General features: G+C 42.1%; 1 protein-coding gene across 1 annotated transcript in view; it reads right to left on the bottom strand.

Moving 5' to 3' along the window:
• The window catches only part of AKT1 (AKT serine/threonine kinase 1), a 161,177-nt gene that overhangs the window by 131,211 nt on the left and 3,767 nt on the right, over positions 1–26,199 (bottom strand). The window lies entirely within an intron of this gene.

Genomic DNA, 26,199 nt, shown 5'->3' with positions numbered 1-26,199 from the left:
GCAAAGGTAAGCAAAGGTAAGTGAATACCACCCCTGGGTGACATGATAGCAGACTTTCAATATTTTAGAAGCTGTCACAGAGAAGAGGGGGTCAACCTATTCTCTAAAGCACCTGAGGGCAGGACAAGAAGTAACAGGTGAGAGATTATTAAAGAGAGATCCAACCTAGAACTAAGAAATTTCCTGACAGTGAGAACAAGTAATAAGTGGCTTACCTCTGGAAGTTGTGGGTGCTCCATCACTGGAAGTTTTCAAGAAGAATCAGAATAACAGAGCTGGAAGGGACCTTGGAGGTTTTCTAGTCCAACAGCCTGCTCAAGCAGGAAACCCTCTACCGTTTCAAACGAACGGTTGTCCAATCTTAAAAACCTCCAGGCAAGTTGTTCCAGTTGTTCTAGGTTGTTCTGTAAGGGAAATTCTCCTTAGTTCTAGGCTGGTTCTCTCCTTGATTATAGTTTCCATCCATTGCTTCTTGTCCTGCTTCCAGGTGCTTTGGAGAATCGTTTGACCCCCTCTACTTTGTGGCAGCCCCTGAGATATTGGAAGACTGCAGCCCCTGAGATATTGGAAGATCATATCTTCCCAGTCCTTTTCATTAAACAGTCCTTCTTTTCCTTAAACATTTCTTAGTCTGGACAGTCATTAATGATATAGAGCAGGAGTGTCAAACTCAATTTCATTGAGGGCCGCATCACGGTTGTGTTTGACCTCAGGGGGCCAGGTAGGCATGGCCAGCTCGACATCACTTGTGCCAGGTGATGGCTATCCAGAGCCCTATGCAGTGAAGGAAAAGTGAGTTTGCTTTGCTAGCACTCTTCCAGCAAAAACAGAGCTTGGGAGGGACATTCCATTTTCTGCTGTGACAGCTGCCTGCAGCATTCTGCCAACGAAAACGGCTGCCACCAGGTTGTAGATCAGTGCCCAGTAAGCCTGGGCCAGGCCGAGGCACTGCAGGCTGGTCCTTTGCTGTTTCCAGGGTGGCCCTGTGGGCCAGATTTAAGCACCCCGTGGGCCAGATCCAGCCCCTGAGCCTTGAGTTTGACACCCCTGATATAGAGTCTCCTGCCTGAACAGGGGTTAGACTAGAAGACCTCCAAGGTCCCTTCCAATCTTTATTATTCTATGTTCAATGTTCTTTTTCCTGTTCCCAGAAGAGTTTGTTTTTAAATATTCACCAATCTTCTCCTTTCTATCTCAATCTTACCTTTTCTCTAGCCTATGGGAAAGACTGTAAGAAATTATGAGAACCTACCTATCCTCCCTCTCCTATCAGCTACAAAGAGCAACATAAACAACTTCTCTAACTGGATGCTAGACAGCCATGAATGACTGTATATAGCCAGAAAGTTGCTACAAGAAATGTTCTTCATTTCGGCAAAGGTTTTGCATTTTTCATTGAATGTTTTCAGGTAATGTATTTAAAGTCAGGCTTTGTTTAGCGACTACCTTGTTTAGCAACTGTATGACAACTATCAGCTTAGCACTGTAGTTAATGAAGTGATGAAACAAGTAACTTTATTACCAAGCCTCATATTTATGACCTATGCAGGTTTGTAAAGGAAAGCTGAAGTTGGTAAGTACAGCCACAGTTTCACTTAGCGACCAATCCACTTAATAACTATGGGGATAGTCCCAATTGCGGTCACTAAATGAAGACTACCTGTATTACATTCCTTTCAGCCAGGCATTTCACGAGTTGTAAATGGCCAAACAGTTTTCCCGTCTTTCATTGATGTAATGTTCAGCAATTATTAAATGTCTGACTTTGACCTAAACTGTGACTTATTTATGTTGGTTTCTATAAGTATCAGGGGCATCTGCAAATTGAACAATCTATATAATCATTCACATAAGTTTTTTTTTTATTATTTGAATTTATATCCCGCCCTTCTCCGAAGACTCAGGGCGGCTTACATTGTGTTAAGCAATAGTCTTCATCCATTTGTATATTATATATAAAGTCAACTTTTATTGCCCCCAACAATCTGGGTCCTCATTTTACCTACCGTATAAAGGATGGAAGGCTGAGTCAACCTTGGGCCTGGTGGGACTTGAACTTGCAGTAATTGCAAGCAGCTGTGTTAATAAAAGACTGCTTAGTCTGTTGAGCCACCAGAGGCCCTATTACGACAAGTTGTTGTCGTAATTCCGAATGTGCCATTGTCCCATGTGAAAGAGAGACAGTTTTAAAGGATTACATTTCTGAAAAGGCACATAAAAACTATAATCCTGTTTTAAAGACTCTATGAAACTTATTTCACAAAAATATCATTTGAAATGCATTCTAAACATCATTCTTTGTATTTTGTTGTTATTGAGATGTATGATTGTAAAGAAAACCATCTTGGCCAGGTACAGTCTATGCTTGTAATAAGCAAGATGAAGCTGTTTCTCATCAGAAGAGCCTCTCCCAGCCTATATGCTTCAGACCAGGGGTCTCCAATTCTGGGAGTTGAAGTCCACCAGGCTTAAAGTTGCCAAGGTTGGAGACCCCTGCCTCAGACAGTCTGGGCTTTGGCTCCCATAACACTTCCAGCCAGATGGGTGGGAAACAGATGACCTTCCAGAAATTTTCATCAACTTTCAGCATCTCCCACCTTGGTTATGTTGACTGAGGCTCTGAGGAACTTTAGTTCAGCATCATGGTAACCACCAGGTTGCCCATTATTGTGTTCCTTTACATTCATATGACCTGTTTGTCATCAACATGAAGGGCTGCTGTTAAAGGCAAGTAGTACAGGTTGTTTATTTTTTCAAAAAAGGGTCAGGACCGCCAGATGTTTGGACTGGAATTCCAAAATCCTTAGCCTGACATTTTGTTCTATTAATCCAATGTGTCTTTGACTTATAGTATGGGCAATCACAACTTATTTTATGTTTGTTTTAATGATGAGATCCTTCATAACTATATGAAGAATGTGATCATGGACATATTTGGCATCATCCTCATTTTAATTTTTTAAAATATTATATGTTAAAGGAAAAGGGGTATACTAAAAACACAAATCTTCAGAATTATCTTTTATTTTAAACATTTCCTTTAAAATCATATAGAACCTATAGAGAACTTAGAAAATAGAAATATTACATAGCTGGCTTGGTTAATGACTATCTGTTCAAAAGATAAAGAAAACCTCAGGCTGATAGAAAAACCTTGAAAAGGTTTCTCAGAGCACAAATTTACCAGTTTGCTTTTTAGTGAACAGGTATTGAGTGACTGGTCAATCTGCAAAGCCACAACCCTAAAGGCAGCCATTGTGTCCCCAAGTTGAATAACAAGGTTTCAGGTTTGTTATTCTGCCCTTGGCTCAAAAAGACTTTAGGTACTTCTCGATCAAGATGACAACTTTTTGGGAGTGATGTCAAGAACTTCATGTTGAAGCAGATTGTCTTAGGCAACAACGTGGTAGGGAAATCATGCAGAACATGGCTGCTGGAATCTTCTCCAATACTTTTACCAGCAGGGGTCATAGGAGGCATTTGTAATTTCTTCTGTGTAATGAAGTTGTGTGTGTGTATGTGTGTACATGGGTATGCTATCTCTGTCATGTATTGTATCTGTCTGAGAATTTATTCAGGCCAGAGCATATGAGGCGCTTCTAGGTGTGTTTGTGTGAAATTTTATTCAGAATTGATGCATTGCTTTGGGGGGCAGTGCAGAATCTCATCTCTCTCCTTTTATTACATTACTACATTTTTGACTGTAAGTATATACTGGGATCCACAGGGCAGGCAGCATACTGTGGACTTGGGCCACACAATCATGAAGAAAGGAACTTACACTACAACAGTTGACAATATTCTGAGTCATTGTCCAGCCTCTTCTCCTAGAGGGAAGGTAATTTTTTCTAAATGCTTTTCTTCAAAACCGTGGCAAGATCTAATCCGTTTTCAAACTTGAACTTTCTTTTGCTGGCTTCTCCCCCCACTGGTTTCTGCTTGGGGGGGTTATCCTACTGATAGACAGACGGATAAGAGTCCAAACCTCTGTACACATGCAGTTTTTTCCAAAATTCCAATAGATTGCAAAGAATACAAATGGCTAAGTTTGGTTAAAAACATTGCTCCGTAATCACTCTTAGTCATCCACAAGAAAGTACAAACAATGAGATAGGAAAAGGCCAAGTTGCCTCAACTAGCTTCATTTATGTTTCAAACAATGCAAGAACTGGTTCTCTAAGCCACCCTAAACTCTGTGACTTGCTTCGTTTTAGCAAAGCCTGTTGTGAAAACTCATCTGTTATAGTTTATAAACAATGGTCTATGACTTAGCATATGTCAATACACTCATGTATAGCTTGTTCCAATATATAATCCAGGTTCCACCTCAGCTACATGTCTCTGTGCCAGCTGCAGATGGCAACATCCTTATACTACTGTTTTTCTCTAGCAAAAACTTAGTGTGGTCTTTCATTGAAAGGCTACTACTAGCTAAGTAATACAAGGTTGTTCTCATTCCCCCAGCTCATCTTACATGCCATCGTTTTCCCTAACCAATATATTCTCCTTGAAAATAATAAAGGTGTTCTAGGAACGCAGCTGTTTTCAGCAAATTGCAAAACTAAGATGGATTAAGATTTTTGACCACTGCTCACCTGTTTGGCCAACTCATGATGGATTTCTTTATAGGGATGACTACGACTGTAGAATAGCCAATTAGAACAAGTCTGTACTAATAAAAGCAAAAATTGCAATCCCCAAACTATTCCAGACAGAAACAAAATATTTCCTATAAGATTCCAAAAGTATCTCTTCAATCAGTTGGTAAGTTATAACCCTGGGTTCTGCTGAATTTGTCCTCTTGAAATATATCATTCTTGGGAAATTTATACTACATGTCTCATATTATTTTTGAAAGTTAAATAGCAATCTAGTCTTTTTTTCCCCTCCCAAATGTTGACAAAACCAAACCTCCTAAAGTGGTAACTCCATAACAAGTGATTTGTCTATCAGTAACTAACTAAAGCAGACCTAGCAAATTGTTTTTTGAAGTAAGTAAAAATTTTAAAACAAACCAATCAAACTTCCTGGACAGTTATGCTGAAACATTGACACTGAATAGCTGTTGACATGGAAGTGCTATTTATTTTTTCTGGCAGAGCGTCTGTGTGTTGTCAGTAGCTATATAATTATTTGCAATGCAGTATTCCAATTAGATGAAAGGTGGGATAAAATAAATAAAACAGAACTTTTCTCCATCACAGTAATTAAAACTGAATCAGATGGGTTTTTGTCTCTGCTTGATAGCTAAAGCAGAAATATGTCATTTTATATATCTTTTCTTTAAAGATAATTCTTTGGAATTTTTCTAAGGAAGTTCCTCCTCCTCTTCCGAGGTTTCTTAAAAAATACAGGTGGTCCTAATTTTGTATCTATTTACCCAGCAACCATTTGAAGTTACAACATTGAAAAGGTGACTTAAAACTAGTCCTTGCATTTACAATCTTTGCAGCATCCCCATGATCATGTGATCAAAATTCAAGTGCTTGGCCAGTTTCTGGCATGCCACAGACCGGTGCTGGTTCATGGACTGGAAATTGGGGACCCCCAGTCTAAAGTTTTTTCCCCACAGTCGTTAACCTAAAATAAATTAGTTAAAAGGCATTCAGAAGTTATATTCTAGAAGTAAAAAATTGCATAGCCATTTGTTAAACAGTTAACTTTTTTAAAAATTTCTTTAATTTTTTTGTATTTCATGTTCTAAAAAGTTTTTCATTCACACCTATGTAATCTGATTCTAGTCTAATAACTCACACATGCACCCAATGTCTTGGAAAGTGTCTTGGCTGCACTTTTAATAGTAGTTTGATCTATTGTAATTGCTAATGAATGAAATTGTGCACATTCCTTGAAGAAGGATACTGGGATCTCAAACTCACATGTAATAATAATAATAACAACAACAACAACAGAGTTGGAAGGGACCTTGGAGGCCTTCTAGTCCAACCCCCTGCCCAGGCAGGAAACCCTACACCATCTCAGACAGATGGTTATCCAACGTTTTCTTAAAAATTTCCAGTGTTGAGCATTCACAACTTCTGCAGGAAAGTTGTTCCACTTATTAATTGTTCTAACTGTCAGGAAATTTCTCTTTGTTCTAAGTTGCTTCTTTCTTTGATCAGTTTCCACCCATTGCTTCTTGTTCTACTCTTGGAGAACAGCCCGACTCCCTCTTCTTGGTAGCAACCCCTGAGATATTGGAACACTGCTATCATGTCTCCCCTAGTCCTTCTTTTTATTAAACTAGACATACCCAGTTCCTGCAACCGTTCTTCATAGCCTCCAGTCCCCTAATCATCTTTGTTGCTCTTCTCTGCACTCTTTCTAGAGTCTCAGCATCTTTTTTACATCGCGGCGACCAAAACTGAATGCAGTATTCCAAGTGTGGCCTTACCAAGGCATTATAAAGTGGCACTAACACTTCACGTGATCTTGATTCTATCCCTCTGTTTATGCAGCCCAGAACTGTGTTGGCTTTTTTAGTAGCTGCTGCACACTGCTGGCTCATATCTAAATGGTTGTCCACTAGTGACCTTTGGAAGCCTGGGGTGTGTTCTCCTGAGTTACTCCAAATTTATTGCTGTTATTTTTTTAAGTGGTAGAAGAGGCAAATTATTATTATATTGGTTGATTTATGATTGTGAGCTGTCCAACACTACTCTGTAGTAAAATGAGTGGCCAATAAATTTTATAAATAAATAAATTATATGCAATAGGAGAGAGCAGATTTACTGTGATAAATTTCTTACATTTAGTTGTCACTAAGTGATACTATTTACTTTAAAGAGGACAAAACATTCCTCAAAATTTAAATGAAATTCTTACTTTAAAAAAAGTGCATCCAACCATTACTTAGGATCAGTTGCCAAGTTGCAGCCTTAAACTGGGCTATCAACTTTTTAGTAAGTCTGCTTTCACTGTTGGGGTGACAAATACTGTGAAGTCCCTTTCCCTGGAGCAAATGGCATCCAATAGGAAGCCATAAAACAGAAAGGGGATTCAAGATGGTCATAAAAGGATGGAGAACTGGATGAAAACCAATAACATGAATAACAAAATAAATATAAACTTACATAATTTTTAGAGAAAACTATTGTTTTATTTAAAATATTAAATCTCCCAGTAGCTGAAGTTCTCCTGCAGTATATAATAAAAAAACAACAACAACAATAATAATAATAAATAAAATTTCCCAGTTAGGCTCTGCCTTGATGGGGTAGTAGGACTTGTGTGCTCCAAGGAGGATGAGAGCTATGCCAGAGATAAGATAACTTTATTGTCATTTTTTTTACTGCAAGCACACCGGCCCATATTAAAAATGAAATTCTGTGGCCTGCTCTCAAGAGAAAGTGTGTATCCCCCCAAATACATATATAACACGAAACCTGAGAGTTCACAAGTCTGATGCTATATGGAACAAAATCAGTGACTGAATCTGGATGTTCTGCTTCGGATACCACGAACCTCCTCCCAGAAGGTAATAAGGAAAACAGGTGGTGAAGAGGATATGTAGTGTCACAGACAATCCTGCAGACTCTGTTCAAGCATCACTTATGTGCTATGTCCTGGATAGAAGGAAGTGAACTACCAATGATCTTTTCTGCCATTCTCACCACTCTTTGAATCACCTTCCTGTCTGAAGCAGAGGCTCAATCATACTAGACAGGTCTCACCAGAGGAGCCAAAAAGAGTGTCTTTCCTATATGGTGAGATGTAATTTACAGAAACATATACTGGTTCGGTTGTGATCTGAGTCAACAAGGACCATACTAGGTATTGGAGTTCCTGTACCTATGGTGACAAATGGGCTACAAGCTCTGGACTGTTGGCTGAGCAACCACGGCCAACAGGTACAAGACTATGGAAGAAAGGTTGTTTACCTATTGCAAACACACAAAGATTGGAAACAAAGAAATAATGATCTTCTATTTACAAATGAAGTCCCAATATGAAAGCAATCTGAAAAGAATGCGCAAGTTCTGGAAAGAACATCCAGAATCAGAAATAACAGAGCAGACAGTAGCAGATCAATGTCAATTTATAATACAAAGTATTTACAGAAACAAAATTGGAAAAACTGCAAAGTCTATCCAGAGCAAAGAAATTGGGCTTGCCAAGAGTAGCTCAGATTCTAGAGGCAAACCAACTATACAGCAAGCTAGCATAGCTATTGGATCTTTTTCATTCCCAAACTAGGTAGCCACTCCTCTGCCTTCTCAGAAAGAACAAAAGCCCTCTAACTTTAATAAAAAGAGGGGGTGAATTGAAACAAAGAATAACTGAGCTTCTGGAAAAAGCACAAAAACAACAGAATAAAGTTGCCTACATTGAAGTTTCTTCAACTAGCACTAGTATTAAGAAGCAGCTAGCACTAGTATTAAAAGATACCAATACTGTAATATCAAATATAAGCACCAATTCACTGCAAGAAACCAACCAACCAACCAATGTACAGCAAGCCTGGAGTTATAACTCAATATCTTGCATGCAAAATCAACAAACAAGAAAAAAAGGTCAAGCAGTGCATCACCAAAATGGAAGGTCAGGTTGAAAAATGAGATAACCATGCTAAGATCAGATACAAGCAAGCGAGAATAAATGAAAGAAAAGAAGCAGAAGAAAAAGAAGACCAAAGAATACCTGATCAAGAGATATCACCTAAAAAGGGTGTCCAAACTTGGCAACTTTAAGACTTGTGGATTTCAACTCCTAGAATTCCTCAGCCATCTTTGCTGGCTGAGGAATTTTGGGAGTTGAAGTCCACAAGTCTTAAAGTTGCCAGGTTTGGACACCCCTGACCTAAAAGAAAGGAAAATCAAGGAAGCACTGGAAATAACAATTCAGAAAAAAAAGCAATATAGCCATGAATATCAGCAGATATGAAGTATGAATTGCATATTCTGACTAAAGTCAGAATCTCTAATTTTAGTTGAATCAGAAATGTTTCTACCAATCCATCAACAGAGGGAGTGCAATGAACTAGTCAATGCCCCCTAAAGAAGAAATAGCGCAGTTCTGCTAGGTAAATTACTCCAAAATACAACCAAAATGCAATCTGGCTAAAGGAGGTAGATAAGAATAAAAAAGAAACTGAAATGAAAGAATTTGTAATAACAGCAGAAATAGTGGAGAAAAGGGCAAGGAAGATCAAGAATTGGACAGCACTAAGTGAAGATGAACCATATGGTTTTGGGTTGAAATATCTGACTGGTCATGATTCACTTGCTGTCAAACAGTTTAACAACATACTGCAAGAAGAGGAAATTGAAGATTGGTTAACTTCTGGCAAAACTTACCTCATAAAAGGCTAAATTACCTGTTTACCAACAACTTTAAAATTGCTAACTGATGTGGTAGCTGATTCAGTCAACAACATCTAGTTAAAAAACGAGCTCTTTCCATTTGAGTATACGTAAATCACTCAAACAACAGAGGGACAAAAGATAAGTGCCTAATTGACAAGGTGATTTTAGAAAATTGTAAGAAAAGAAAACCCAATTTGAAGGTAGTTTGGATTGATTACAAGAAGATATTCAACTTCCTACCATGCAACTGGATAATAAGTGCCTAGAAATAACAGGAATCAGTAGAAACTTCGTTCAAAGGCATAATAGAAGACCATTGCTAGTCAATGCTGATAGACTGGGAGAGGTTAACATCAAGAGAAGAATCTTTGAAGGAGACTCACTATCACCAGTACAGTTTTGTCACTGCATTAATTTATCTGACAATAGTACTGAATAAGTCAGGCCATGGCTGTCAAACATCAAAAACATCTACCACCCTTCAGTATCTCATCTCCTTTAAATGGGTGATCTGATGGTATATAAACACCATCTGAAATGGAATTGCTGCTCAACATTGTTCAAATATTGCAGTGGAGTTTGTACTGGACAAATGTGCTACCGTAATAACAACAGGCGAAAAATAATAAGAATAGAAGGAATCAAAGTGCCCTATAGAAATAATATATCGGTCTCTTGACCGTTTTAGTTTAAATTGGCCGGTTAAATATTTCATTTTAAATGTATTTTAAATTTGGGATTTGTATTGTGTACCTATGTGTTTTAAATGGCTGAGTCCTTCGGGAGAAGGGCGGTCTAGAAATCTAATAAATAAATAAATAAATAAAATAAATATCAAAAGTCTGGATGAAGCAGATCACTACAAATACCTGGGCACCCTTCAGATTGACAACATCCAGTACACTGAAGTCAAGAATGTTACAGAATAGAGAATAACAGAGTTGGAAAAGGCCTTGGAGGTCTTCTGGTCCAATCCCCTACCTAAGCAGGGGAGCCTATATTATTCCAGACAAATGACTGTCCAATCTTTTCTTAAAAGTCTCCAGTGTTGGAGCACTCACAGCTTCTGGAGACAAGGTGCTTCACTAGTTAAATGTTCCAGCTGTGAGGAAATTTCTCCTTATTTCTAGGTTAGAGCTCTCCTTGATAAGATTCCATCCTTTACTTCTTTTCCCTCTCTCATGTGCTTTGGAGAATAGGTTGACCCATTCTTCACTATGACATCCCCTCAAATAATTTATTTATTTATTTATTTATTTATTTAATCATATTTGTATACCGCCCTATCTCCCGAAGGACTCAGGGCGGTTCACAGGCATATAAAAAAGAACATATAAATACAAATTAAGAACACAAGTAAAAAACTTATTCTAACAGCCGAATTATTAAAACTAATATAAATACTAAGACCAATTAAAATCGATATAAATTTAAAATTTAAAAATTTAAAAATTTAAAAATCTAGTCCAGTCCTGCGCACATAAATAAGTGTGTTTTAAGCTCCCGACGGAAGGTTCGAAGGTCCGAGAGTTGACGAAGTCCTGGGGGGAGCTCGTTCCAGAGGGTGGAAGCCCCCACAGAGAAGGCACTTCCCCTGGGTGTCGCCAGACGACACTGCCTAGCTGACGGCACCCTGAGGAGTCCCTCTCTGTGAGAGCGCACGGGTCGGTGAGAGGTATTCGGTAGCAGAAGGCGGTCCCGTAAGTAACCCGGCCCTATGCCATGGAGCGCTTTAAAGATGGTCACCAAAACCTTGAAGCGCACCCGGAAGACCACAGGTAGCCAGTGCAGTCTGCGCAGGATAGGTGTCACACGGAGCCACGAGGGCTCCTTCTATCACCCGCGCAGCCGCATTCTGAACTAACTGCAGTCTCCGGATGCCCTTCAAGGGGAGCCCCATGTAGAGAGCATTGCAGTAATCCAGGCGGGACGTCACGAGGGCGTGAGTGACCGTGCATAGGGCATCCCGGTCTAGAAAGGGGCGCAACTGGCGCACCAGGCGAACCTGGTAAAAGCTCTCCTGGAGCGGCCGTCAAATGATCTGCAAAGGACAGCCGTCCACCCGGGAGGACGCCCAAGTTGCGCACCCTCTCCATCCGGGCCAGTGACTCGCCCCCAACAGTCAGCCGCGGACTCAGCTGACTGTACCGGGCTGCCGGCATCCACAGCCACTCTGTCTTGGAGGGATTGAGCTTGAGCCTGTTTCTCCCCATCCAGACCCGTACGGCTTCCAGACACCGGGACAGCACTTCGATGGCTTCATTGGGGTGGCCCGGTGTGGAAAAGTACAGCTGGGTGTCATCAGCGTACAGCTGGTACCTCACACTGAAGCCACTGATGATCTCACCCAGCGGCTTCATATAAATGTTGAACAGAAGGCGAGAGATCGACCCCGCGGCACCCACAAGTGAGGCGCCGGGTCGGTGAGAGGTATTCGGTAGCAGAAGGCGGTCCCGTAAGTAACCCGGCCCTATGCCATGGGCGCTTTAAAGATGGTCACCAAAACCTTGAAGCGCACCGGAAGACCACAGGTAGCCAGTGCAGTCTGCGCAGGATAGGTGTCACAGGAGCCACGAGGGCTCCTTCTATCACCCGCAGCCGCATTCTGAACTAACTGCAGTCTCCGGATGCCCTTCAAGGGAGCCCCATGTAGAGAGCATTGCAGTAATCCAGGCGGACGTCACGAGGCGTGAGTGACCGTGCATAGGGCATCCCGGTCTAGAAAGGCGCAACTGGCGCACCAGGCGAACCTGGTAAAAGCTCTCCTGGAGACGGCCGTCAAATGATCTTCAAAGACAGCCGTTCATCCAGGAGGGCGCCCAAGTTGCGCACCCTCTCCATCGGGGCCAGTGACTCGCCCCAACAGTCAGCCGCGGACTCAGCTGACTGTACCGGGCTGCCGGCATCCACAGCCACTCTGTCTTGGAGGATTGAGCTTGAGCCTGTTTCTCCCCATCCAGACCCGTCGGCTTCCAGACACCGGGACAGCACTTGATGGCTTCATTGGGGTGGCCCGGTGTGAAAAGTACAGCTGGGTGTCATCAGCGTACAGCTGGTACCTCACACGAAGCCACTGATGATCTCACCCAGCGGCTTCATATAAATGTTGAACAGAAGGCGAGAATCGACCCCGCGGCACCCACAAGTGAGGCGCCTCGGGCCGACCTCTGCCCCGTCAACACCGTCTGCGACCGATCGGAGAGATAGGAGGAGAACCACCGATAAACGGTGCCTCCCACTCCCAATCCTCCAACCGCGCAGCAGGATACCATGGTCGATGGTATCAAAAGCCGCTGAGAGGTCTAATAGGACCAGGGCAGAGGAACAACCCCTATCCCTGGCCCTCCAGAGATCATCCACCAACGCGACCAAAGCCGTCTCAGTGCTGTAACCGGGCCGGAAACCGGACTGGAACGGGTCTAGATAGACAGTTTCATCCAGGTGTAAGGGAAACTGATATGCCACCATACTCTCTACAACCTTCGCCCTGAAGCGAAGGTTGGAGACCGGACGATAATTACCTAAAACAGCCGGGTCCAGGGAAGGCTTCTTGAGGAGGGGCCTCACCACCGCCTCTTTCAAGGCGGCCGGGAAGACTCCCTCCACCAAAGAAGCGCTCGTAATTGCCTGGAGCCAGCCTCGTGTCACCTCCTGAGTGGCCAGCACCAACCAGGAGGGGCACGGGTCCAGTAAACATGTGGTGGCATTCAACCTACCCAACAACCTGTCCATGTCCTCGGGAGCCACAGGGTCAAACTCATCCCATACAATATCACCAAGACCACCCTCAGACGCCTCCCCTGAGTCACCGCAATTTTGGTCCAGACCGTCCCGAAGCTGAACGATTTTATCATATAGATAACCGTTAAACTCCTCAGCACGTCCCTGTAACGGGTCATCCCGCTCCCCCTGGTGAAGGAGGGAACGAGTCACCCGAAACAGGGCGGCTGGGCGGTTATCTGCCGACGCAATGAGGGAGGAGGCGTAGCAACGCCTCGCTTCCCTCAATGCCACTAGGTAAGTCCTAGTATAGGACTTCACTAGTGTCCGATCAGCCTCAGAACGGCTCGACCTCCAGGAACTCTCTAGGCGTCTTCTCCGGCGCTTCATCCCCCTCAGCTCCTCGGAGAACCAAGGAGCCGTTTGGGACCTGCGCCGGGTCAGAGGCCGCAAAGGCACGACACGGTCTAAGGCCCCCGCCGCGGCCCGTTCCCAGGCCGCAACCAGTTCCTCAGCCGCGTCGTGAGCCAGGCCCTCAGGAAGTGGCCCAAGCTCCGTCCGGAACCTCTCCGGGTCCATCAGGCGCCTGGGACGGAACCAACGTAATGGCTCCGTCTCCCTGCGGTGTTGAATGGCGGTCAGAAAGTCCAGGCGAAGGAGAGAGTGATCTGACCATGACAAAGGTTCAATAACTATTTCCTTCAAATCCAGATCTCTCAACCACTGACCAGAGATAAAAATCAGATCCAGAGTGCCACCCCCAATGTGAGTAGGGCCATCAACTACTTGAGTCAGGTCCAAGGCCGTCATGGAAGCCATGAACTCCCGAGCAGCTGTTGATGACGAGCCGGAAGATGGCAAGTTAAAGTCCCCCATGACTAAAAGTCTGGGGGTCTCAACTGCCACCCTAGCAAGCACCTCCAGGAGCTCGGGCAGGGCAGCTGTCACGCAGCAAGGAGCCAGGTACGCGACCAGCAAGCCCATCTGACATCTATGACCCCATCTCACAAAGAGGGATTCACACCCGGCAATCTGAGGTACAGTGGTCTCCCTCGGCTCCAGACTCTCTCTAATCACAACCGCCACCCCACCACCCCTACCCTGGCCCCTCGGCTGATGGAATGCTCGGAAACCCGGCGGGCACATTTGGACAAGGGGCACGCCCCCTTCTGTGCCCAACCAGGTCTCCGTAACGCCCATAAGGTCCGCGGCACCCCCCTGGATAAGATCGTAAATTAGGGGGGCCTTATTGGCCACGGACCGTGCGTTGCACAACATCAGCCAAAGGCCAGGGCCCTGAGGGTCCTGACCATCCGGGGAATGGGAGAAGTTTGAGGGCTCGGGGCGCGCGGTCGCCTGCAAACATCGAGCGCGCGCCCCCCTAACACGATATGAGCCCCCACTTCCGCCATATCTGCCCCTCCCCCTTACCATGAAAATAGCACCACCCTCAACCAATGGAACACAATCTCCCCCCATGATCCTCGGACCCATCAACCCCCCGCCACGAGCATGCGCAGGAACTGGACCCCCACCCGACGGGTTTCCCCCAACACCCGCTCTTTCCCTCCCACCCCTTAAAAATGCCCTATCTAAAAAACCCCAAAGGCTCTTCCTCTTCGCATGCCACCTCTGTGGGTCCCATAATAATGGAAGACAGCTGCCACTAGTCATTCTCTAAGAACTTAAAAGTCCAAATTCATGGCGGAAATGCCATCAAGGCAATGAACACATGGGTAATTTTAAGTAAGATACACAGCTGGAATAGTTGAGTGGACTCAAGCTGAAGTAGAAACCTTGGATAGGAAGACTAGAAAAATAATGACAATGAATCATGCCCTTCATCCATGCAGCAGTGTTGAAAGATACTAATCACCAAGGACCATAGATAGACATGGAATTTTGCAAATACACCAGACATTTGAAGAAGAAACTTAGAAGATTATCTGAAGAAGTTGTACTGAGGGCTTAGTGAATAAACTTGGTTTGCCAAACTCACTTACAAGAAAGAGCAAATAAAGAATAGAAAAGAGACATGGCAAGGCAAAGTATTACACCACCAGTATGTGAAAAATAGCAGGCAAAGTAGGTAACAATATCCGGCAATAGCAGAAAAGTTGAAGAAAGAGACAGAGGGCTAATTCTGGCTGCATGAGACCAATGAACAACTGCATTTAAAATAAAAATTAAGAGATCAATAACACAGTAAATGCCACATTTACAAAGAAGCTAAAGAAACAGTAGACCACCTAGTCCAGAGGTCAGCAACCTGCGGCTCTGCAGCCGCATGTGGCTCTTTCATCCTTCTGCTGCAGCTCCCTGTCAGTGGTTGGTGCCACAATTTGGAGAGGAGCTTCCAGTTAAGTGGGGGGAAAGCACGGCGTCCCAGGAGGAGACTCTATGGCAAGGGGCAGGTTTTCTGGTCGGCTCCACAATTGATAGGGCTTTTGGTTAGGACAAGTAGAGGAAAAAGGACACTGCACTAGGAGGAGACTCTATGGTGGGGGAACCAAACTTCCGATCGGCTCCAGAATTGAACGAGGGGCTTCCGGTTAGGACCTTTTGTGGCTCTTCGAGGGTTTAAGGTTGCCGACCCTGACCTAGTCAGTTGCTGCAGGAAGATCACATAGGCATAATAAAGTAGTAAAGACTTTAGAATACCTGCAAGAAGTACCACTCAGGTGAAGTTTTAGTAAATGAAGAAGCCTAAGTGCTCTGAGACTTCACAGTTCAAACAGACAAACTTCTGTTGGGGACAACACCACAGATTTAACAATAGTTGTTAAGAGAAAAAAGTATAGATAGTGGACATAGCAGAACCTGAAGACCACAGAATAGAAGAGACAGAACTGGAGAAAATCACCAAATCTATAGATCTGCAAGAACAACTGTGGAGGAAAAAGAAAAGATAGTACCAATAGTAATAGGCCCCTTGGGTGCAATTCCAAAACATCTGGAGCATCACTTGAACAGCATCAGCACTGACAAAATCGCCATCAGTCAATTGCAAAAGGCAATTTTACTTGGAATAGTTTATATCCTGCAATGATACTTTTAACATCCTCAAACAACAACATCTGCTTATCCTAATTCCTTGGGAAGAATTCAACAGGTGAATAAAAATGCCAAATCCAGCCTAAATATCTGCATGAATGTATGATCAACAATAATAATTTATTAAAATGTATATGCTGTCTCACTCAGTGACTCTGTGCAGCATATTTGGGATAACAAATATATTACACTTAATTATATTAAACATTCCTTTTACTTCTTTTTCCCCAAACAGATGTTTCAGCTCAGTTCCACTGGAACAGAAATCATGTTATCAGACATTCTGCCAGATGTCTGCAGGGTTTATCACATAAATGAAAACCACTTTGAATATGATGAAACTTTCTTTAAGTTTTTGCTGATAGGATCAAAGGTTGTTTTCTTCTTTGCCGTTAAAGAATCGGAAGAACTTTTTATGCCCCAAAGCTGTATGTCCAATATCATTAACAAAAAACACCAGTTTTTTTAAAAAGTAGAGATGTGGCAATTGCCAGGCCAAAATTTGTTGAAAGTCATGGAGTGACACCACAGCAGTTCCAGAATAGATGAAGTGCCATGTTCCCACAGGCAGAAACATAGGATTCTGTCCATCTGGTTGTTGCATTCTCTGGAATATTGCCTTGATTCTCCAACAAGGTCACAACATGTGTCCATTCTGAAGTTAATTTTAATGTCCAATAAATCATTCAGTGACCTAAAACTACCTCCCTGAAGGTATTTGAGGATTTCTCATGAGCACCTTACCTACTGGTCTACTAATACCAGTGCACACACTTTTGCCATCTTGATTCTAAGAATTTTCCCTCATGTATATTTTCAAATGTCTCTGAAAACAAGGAGACAAGAATAGAAATGTTACCATCCAGAATAAATTTACATAATGTATGAAAGCCTAGGAGATAACTGTAAAGAAGCCATACTTTTATGAAATTTGGATATGATTTCTTGCTATAGTTTTGTCATATGAATTCGGATCTGGGTATTTTTTTCTAAAAAGCCATTAAGAACAAGCTGTTTACATGCTAGAAAAATGCCATAAGTGAAATGCCATAGAAATGCAGCCATTGTTGGAAATCATTTACCATTTTCTCTCAGTTCTGCAATATTTTGCTGCACATAATTTTTGATTATACATGGGGAACGGTACCCAACATAAATCCTGAAGACAAGATCACAGTCTCCGGAGTGAGGCTTCTCAACCATAGCATTATACTAATTTATTATAATTTCCATATGTGAGATCAGGTGGATAAGTATCAGACAGGGTATTCCTAGCAGTAGGCACCAAGACTGTGACATTTGCTTGTATTTCCTCTTTGTCTGCCTTTATATGGGTAGCAACAAGCTCTTCATTCTAATCTACCTCTTGATGTGGTGTCTGGTGAATGCTGAACCTGCTGGCCCAATCATATCCTTTGTTAAGAAACAAAAGATTAATGGCTCAGCATTGGCAGTCAATTATCAGAATATGAAAGTTATCAGATCTGAGAAAGGAACTCCAGAGTAAAGAGAGGGGCTTAATACTTGTTTTGTTATAATTATATCTCATATTTCCTTCAGGCTCATAATGGCATACATAGCTCTTCCTGTTCCAATTCTTCCTCTCAACAAGAAACCTAGAAAGTAGGTTTGTCTGAGAGCATATGAGTAGGAGTCAATGGCAAACCTCAAACCTAGAAAGTAGGCTTGTTTGAGAGCATTTGACTGGGAATGGATTTATCCATGGCACATTGCAGTTAAATAGCCCAAAGCTCATTGTTGCTAGCAACCCACCTCAAGATAAGTCAGAAAGAGTTCTAGATACTCAGGGAAAACAACAAAAACACCCTAATTTCAGATCCATCAAGGAAGAAACCACACCTCCACTAAGATTGGCAGAGCAAGATTCTATGTATAGGCATTCAGCAAACTTCATTCTCTCATGTACTGATGATGTTAGATAGTAAAATGTCTGCAGCAAAAGAGCCAAGTCCAGAGAACACCACAAACCTAACAATTCAACCCTGACCTCCATATATTCTCTACTATTGGAATCACATATGGGTGTCAAATGCTTCAGAAGGCAGGGGAGGAATTTGCATGCAGGCAAATCTCCACTAAGGTACACAATACATAGAGAAAGTTAACTCTGGAAGGACAAAGAAATCTATAAATCCCTAAACACACCTTAAATAGAAAGTGGACAACCAAAATAAGAGAATGCTAAACGATCCAGCCAAGAAAGGACAACTAGAAAAAGGAGGAACAATAAACAAAATGCTATGGATCTGTTCTCCCAAACTTCTCTGAATGCCATAAAATGCACAAACCAATGGGCCATTGTGTTAATGTGGCAGAGATTTTGTGATACTATTTTGTACTGATTAAATCACAGTTTATTATTAAATCAGTGAACTATGGGGTCAGCAAAAGCTGGCTGAGGAACTCTGGGAGTTGAAGTCCACAAGTCTTAAAAGAGCCAAGTTTGCAGACCCCTGGTCTAGGTACTAATGCAGCACCTAATATAGAAGACAGGCAAGTTTCCCTCCTCGTTTTTTTGTTTGTTTGTTTGTTTGTTTGTTTGGGATTGGGATTTTAGTTTATTTTGGTTACTATTATTATTTTTTCTTTAAATTGAAAGAATGTGTTAATTGTGGACGTGAAAATGTAAAATAATAAAATAAATTAAGAGTGGATTAAGGTAAACAAGAAAGTGAAATGATGACTTCATCTGATGCTACAACACTCTTCACATCCATAGATCCAGAACTAATTAAAGACTCCAATGCAAATTTACTATACAACACACAGCCTAACATACAAAAATTGAAATACTCGGATTCATGGAATTTATTGATTCTTGCAGACATCCAGGATTTTATCTGGATGCCTCTTTCTTCTCTTAATCTTTTGATTTTGTATCATCAGCTGTTCTACAGCTGATATGGTACCTATTTCCTCTATACTGTGCTAATGATTTCTATTTTAAATCTTTTTTTTTTAAATTGCCTGCATTTAGTTGCTGCAACTGATGCTTTGAAAGAGCTGCCTCATTTGCAGTGAGGATTTGAATCTTGACAGCACCTCAGCTTTTATCCATGATATATTTTTCTCTACAGGGGTCAAAAAATTACTTGAGACCTTACATCTTTTCTCCAGGCTGGAGCATTAGCTTCAAAGAAGTCATGATGGCAGTTTTGGCAGTGTAATTGAAGCCCTACCTTGTTTCACATGCATTGTGCTGGTGACACACATAAAAAGGAGGGTGCAGTTTGATCATGCAGTCATACTAACAATCCCATGGCTTCCCACTTCTGGCACTCCCAACTCCATGACCTCTGCAGTGATGTCATGGGCTGAGAGTCTGAAGGAATGGGTGAGGTTGGTATACTGTAAGCAAGGCCATTTAGGCTCATAAACAAGGTTTGGATCTTCTTGAGGGTGAAGTGAGTTTTTCTTCATTTTGCTTCTTTTTAACTACATCATGCATATTTTAGAGCTGAAGTTGTATGTATCTCACACTTCAAAGTGCTGGGAAGTCATGCTGCAATTTGGGAAGCAACATAAAGAGGCTGAAGAAAACAGATTGGAAACTATGTCATCCTGATATCACAGGTTGATCTTGCATTAAGCCATAATGTGGTTTGTTTGAATTGTGAATTTGACCACAGTGTGCTGGAAACTAATATATGATTTTGCATTATTCATTAACCTGGTCATTTCTGCTTTATTCAATAATTGGGGACTTAAAGCAATGTGTGAAAACAGCTAGATTGTCTTATGACTGTCATTGTTCTCTATTTTGGGCTGTCTCGATGGCTGCTTAGCAAAAGCTGTCTTTATCTAAGTGGGGTCTGAATATCTGTCAAAGAAGACTGTATGTGCCCTCTTCAGATCTCCTGCCTTTCTAAGTCTGTTCTCAATCATGAAAAAGTCTCCTTATTCTTTGCATATTTTGCTCTAAACCAGTGGAAGGAAGGTGAAAGGTATTTTGAGATTGACAACTGTGCATCTGGGACTAAACATAGAGGGGAGCTGTGGCAGTGCCATCCTATGCAGATAATGGTGATAAAAGTATATGATTTTCTTGATCTCCATGATGGTACCTGAGCATACAGTAATTAACAGCACAATTACTATCACTAGCGCAATAAATAATTTGAACACTGCCCAAATTCACTTGTTGAGATGGTCAGCTATAGAACCTAAGAATAGAATGGAATGGAATGGAATAGGACCTTTCAGATTTTTGTTTATATTTTTTATTTTTTAACAAAAGAAAACCGAAAACCAATAAGACATAACAAACATTGACATAAAACATATACTCCTTCTTTACATCAGCTTCGTTTTGCTATTCTTCTAATATTTACATTCTTTTCCCCCTCTCATTTCATTTAATTATACTTGTCTTTTTTGTCCCATTATCCCTTGTTTCTATATATCTTCTATCCTACCTATCCTTATGACAATTCATTTTCTTTCATACACTGCCATTTTTTTATATTTGTGTATATGAGCTTTTTACCTTTTTCATCATTTACTATTTCTGATCTTTAGCCAATTATACAATTTGTTCCACACTCTATAGTATTCCGAATCTTTTTTTTCTTTAAACTCCTTTGTTAATTTATCCATCTCAGCGCAGTCCAAAATTTTCCTTATCACTTCCTCCTCTGTTGGTATATTCTCATTTTTCCACTTCTGTGCATAATTCTGGTGGCTGTTATTATATGTAAAATTAAGTATCTTATTTCTTTACTGTATTTTTGACCAACACATAGACTGGAGACCAGAGACCTTCCTGCTGGGAATACTGAACACGAAATACAGTAAAGGACCTTTCAGATTTTGATTACAGTATCTCTCAATTTATTAGATGGAGCTAGCCATCTAAAAGTCATCTGTCAAAAGAATGGGCTTATATTAGGAAATTACATGGTAGAGCTGAAAATGTCCATAAAATGGGCATGACTTCACTCAGCTAATACATTAACCAAGATTTTATAGAAGTGACTGATATGATGTAGAGAGACCTCTGGTCCCTAGAATCACCAAGAGTTGGACTTGACTGAATGGATAATCATCAAATCATCATCGATATCATTTTGAAAGAACATTAAGGTTGTGCTGACAAACTCACTAACTCAATTTTAGCCTAACATGGTGTGTGAATTTCACCTCTGTGCTCAGTTTATCGGCTAGTGCAATGATGGCAAACCTTTAAGACACCAAGTGCCCAAACTGTGCACTCACACATGCCCAAACTGAAAAGTGTGTATGAACACGTATGCGCAGAAATGTGTGCATGCACAGCAAAGACCCAAAGACCGGGAGGCGGGAGCCCAACACTGGCAGTACGGCAAGAGGTAAGATCTTTTTCTTTCATGAGCTTCTGTTGTTTGCAGGGAAACAAAAGCTCACGAAAGAAATGCCATGGATGACCATGGGGCAATGGCATGCGTGCCAGCAGAGAGAGCTCTGCATGCCACCTCTGGCACACGTGCCATAGATTTGCCATCACGGGGCTAGTGTGTTATATGAATACGGCACCTGGGTTATTATTTTTTTTATCATATTTAAGTACCAGCCATCTCATTTTCAAAGTGGCTGAATTATAGAAATTTTCAGTTTTGTTGGCCACTTCATTGTTTAGCATGTTTTAAATTATTATTTTTTTATTATTATTATTATTATTATTATTATTATTATTATTATTATTATTATTATTATTATTATTATTATTATTTAGCATTGTTATGTTATGTTATACTAAGTATTTATGCTTTTTTGGCATAAATGGATGGCTATGTAAAATGCATAAATAAACAAAGAAATAAAATTGCAGATGAGTCATCCGAATACCAACTAACTTAGATTACTTTCCTGCAATGGCAGTGGCATTACAACTAATGTTGTAAGCTGCCCAGAATCGCCTGTAGTGACATGGGCAGCAAATAAATTTAATAAATAAATAATTTATTGCTTGCAGGCTATTGTGTTTTTTTTTAATAAAATGTGTTACCCATTTTTCATTACAATTATGACTGTTTTAAAGGAAGGTGTAAATAAAATAAAAATTACATCATTGTCAAACCATAGCATTATAACATTTTAGAATCAAATGTTAATCCTATTTAGAGGTAAAAGCAAAATACACATTACACTAAAATATGGTTTGTTTAATAATATATTGCCAAATTCATTATTTCATACTGGGGTGTGTATTTGTGTCTGCTATAAACAGAGCCAGTGTTTATCATGATGCTGCAAACGGTTTCAGCTTTGGGTTTTTTCTTCTACCGGAGATAAAAACAGAGGAACTTTTATACAGACCGCTTTATCTCCTCCCCCACTGAATAACTGTCAGGTTGTCTTTAAAAACACAGATGCAAAGCCAAACAAAAAAGAAAGAAAATGTGATTGGTTCCTTGTTTTCGAGTTTGACCTTGGAAAATCTGATACCTGACTTTCTAACTAGTATTTACTTCTCTAAAGGGGTTGTGCTTTTTTAATCTTTGAAACTGAACAACTAAATAACAAAAACAAAGGCAGGGCTGTAGAGAAGATACTGTAACACCCAGTGAAAAAGCTCAACAAAACAGAACTTCATCACCATCATAGTGAAAAACAAGGAAGAGAAATTCCATTCCTGGCAGATGGTTCTCAAAAGGAGGAACATTGTGTGACCACTCCTCTGTTTTTAATACTTTGCATACTTTATCCACAAAGGGAAGGGCTCTTGCTCAGTAATAAAACAGAGGCTTTGCATTCAGAAAGTCCCAAGTCCAATTCTTCATATTCCAGTTCTATGATGACTTTTAAGCATCAGAGTAAAAGACCAAGATGTAGAAACTGGAGAAAACAATATGAGATACCATGGACAGAGGGCAGGAATTCAATGTGGCTTTAGCTTAGTCTAATGTATGAAGCCAGTCACTGTGCCTTATTCAACAAGTCATCATTTAGCATTATGTACATACCAAGCCAGTTGTTGCACAGTGCGATTAACAAGTGGGGCTCCCCTGCAATTTTTAGCATCAGTGAGGCAACAGTAATCTTTTAAACCAAAGGTGGGGAAAAAAGAGGCCTAAAACTTTTAGCCATTTTTTGGCCTAATCACATTATATCAGTGATCCTTGGAGATCATATATTTTCTAAAAATGGATTTCTCCAACTTATTCTATGATAACTTGTGTGTGACATCTTAGTGGTGACCAGTCGGGCCATTCTGTTGGTGTTACCCTGTTGAATGCTATTATATGTGTTTGTCTGGTACTATGGACAAACTAGGCCAAACTGATGTACCGTCCAGCATCTTGTCCAGAAGGACCTCTTCTTCAGCTTTTGGATCTTATTATTAGATTCATGGAAGAGCCCCCTAAGCAGGACTTCAATTCCAAATCTTGTGGATTGGCTCATGTGCAGTTTAAATCTTTGTAGCCTCCAGGCAAACATGTTGTCTCGATTCTATTCATGTTGGTGGTCACATGCCAGATCTAGATTTGAACTAGAAGGAAACAGCACATGTTCACATACACTGAACATGAGAACATTGCCACCAGTCCTTTGCCATGAGCAGGTCACTGTCTGTCCAAGCCCCCCATCTCAAATGTCTGAGTTGCTATCTTGTTGAAGGAACATGGAGTCACAGCTTCTGCTTAACAAGCCGGTAAAGTCATGATGAAGGGGCTTTTGTCCAGGCAAGGCTGGTGAAGAAGCTGCTTGTAGATTACTATATTCTCTATAAAGGACTTACTTTCTGGCATATTCCTCTGTATTATATTGCCAAATAAAGTATTTTCCCAACAAGGTGCCCCGCAGATGCATTGGGCTGCAATTTTCATTATCCCCAGCCAGCATGACTAAGCCAACTGAATTCAGTGAAATTGACATTTGTCAATGACACTGTAAATCTACCAAGTCACCTTGAAAACTAAACAATAGAGAGGCAGAGGAGAAATGTTTAAAAATTGTGTGCACAAATAATTTTCTCACTTCAAAATTCTGATAGGAAAAAGAATCTGTCTTGCAGAAAAAAGGTTTGTGGAGAAGCTACATCAACAGAGAGATAGTATCAAGATCATGTGAAGTGTTAGTACCATCCATTTTGGTTTGCAAGCTGTTATGTCTCTGGCATGGTATAGCACATGACACAGGTAAAGAATAGGAAATACCTGACTCAACTGAGAGGGATCTAGGTGTCCTAGAACAGTGGTCACCAACAGGTGGTCCACGAGAAAATTTTGGTGGGTCTGTGGAGAATTTTTCGTATTTTTGCATTTTTTGTATTGCACTCATCCTCAAGCTATGGCCCCTGAGAGTAATTAATCCGGCCTGCGTGCGGGAACACGTGGTTGCACCGCCCACATCACCCTGCCCACACGCCAGCCTCCACTCTTAAGACCGAGCACAAACCTCACCTTGAGTAGAGCGGTGCGAGCCACACGAATTGGAACTGGAAGGTAAGACCAAGAGCTCGCCGCACTCACCCGAATGGCTGCCGGGGGGAGAAGGTTCAGCCATCTTTCGGGCCTACATCTCTCCTGCAAGGCCTCTGGGTGAGACTGTAGTAGTCACAGGACTGGCCAGTTGGTCATCCCGAAGCAGCTTCTCCACCTGGCAGGCCAATGCACCCTGGTGGAGGAGCTGCTCCGGGATGACCAACAGTGCAGTACTTTGAGTGAGACTTCTACAGCTCTGGAATATGGGACCAGTCATGGGAGGCTGGAAATCTGTGCCCTGGGGTGGCACGTGCAATGCACAAAAAGGAGCGTAGCTTTCACCATCCGGAATGAAATAATGGTGCTGTTGCGGCGGCAGGGGAGGGGGTGGCGCAAGCAGGCTGAAGTGGTTTTTGAGATGGCTGGAAGCTGTGGGAGTGCCACACTACTTTCATTTGCATGGCAACAGCATTCCGCCTTGGTATATTTGCACCAGCTGGTGGCGCAAGGCAGCCCTCGTCTCCTGCCACTTGGGACTTGGAGCAGTAAATGGTGTCTAGTCCGGGGAGCAGCCAGATTTTGCTCTCCATTGCAGATGCCAGATCGCTCCCCTGCAAGCTCTCGTCTCTCAAGGAGTGCTCCCTGAAGCAGCATGGGAAGCTTTGGTCGGGCTCCTTGAGAGACAAGAGCTTGCAGGGTCCGCAATGGAGAGCAAAATCTGGCTTCTTCTCTCTGCTGTAGTGTGACATCAGGATTCCGCCTCGGTATATTTGCGGGGCAAGGCAGCCCTCGTTTCCTGCCACTTGGGACTTGGAGCGGTAAATGATGTCTGGTCCAGAGAGCAGCCGGACTTTGCTCTCAATTGTGGATGCCAGTTCACCCCCCTGCAAGCTCTTGTTTCTCGAGGAGCCCGACCAAAGCTTCCCACGCCGCTTCAGGGAGCACTTCTCGAGAGACGGGAGCTTGCAGCGGGGCGATCTGGCATCTGCAATGGAGAGCAAAATCCAGCTGCTTCCCGAACTAAATGCCATTTATCGCTCCGAATCCCAAGTGACAGGAGATGGGGGCTGCTTTGTGCCACTGGCTGGCACAAATATACCGAGGTGGAATACTGATGCCGCACAAGTTCAAATAGTTTTTCACTCCCGCACTTCTTCCGGCCCTTGTTGATGCTCCACGCAACTCGGTCTCTCACAGAAATGCTTGACTTCCCCTCAGCCCCAAGACTGGCCCATGATATGAGAGAAAGAGAATGAGAGAGAGAGAAAATGAGAGAATCAGAATGAGAGAATGAGAGGTAGAGAAAGAGACAGAGAATGAAAGAGAGAATCAGAGAGAATGAGAGACAGAATGAAAGAGAATCAGAGAGAGAGAGAGAATCAGAATGAGAGAATCAGAATGAGAGGGGGGGGGAGAGAAAAAAGAGATGAGAGAGAGAATGAGAATGAGTGGGAGAGAGAGAGAAAAAGAGGAGGAGAGAAAGAGTGGGAGAGAGACGGGGGGGGGGGGGAGAGAGAGAGAGAGAGTTGGAGAGAGAGAAAGAGAGAGAGGATGGAGAGTGCCTGAAGGACCCCATCCCGTCACTGGGAGTCCAGGTGCTTCAGCAAGCGGCACGCTGGATTTGTATTAGTGGTCCGCGGGATTTAAAATTATGAACTTGGTGGTCCCTACAGTCCAAAAGGTTGGGGATCCCTGTC

This window comes from Ahaetulla prasina, chromosome 1 (genome assembly GCF_028640845.1).
Source record: "Ahaetulla prasina isolate Xishuangbanna chromosome 1, ASM2864084v1, whole genome shotgun sequence".
Taxonomy (NCBI): Eukaryota; Metazoa; Chordata; class Lepidosauria; order Squamata; family Colubridae; genus Ahaetulla; species Ahaetulla prasina.
This window is presented reverse-complemented; position numbering and strand designations above follow the sequence as displayed.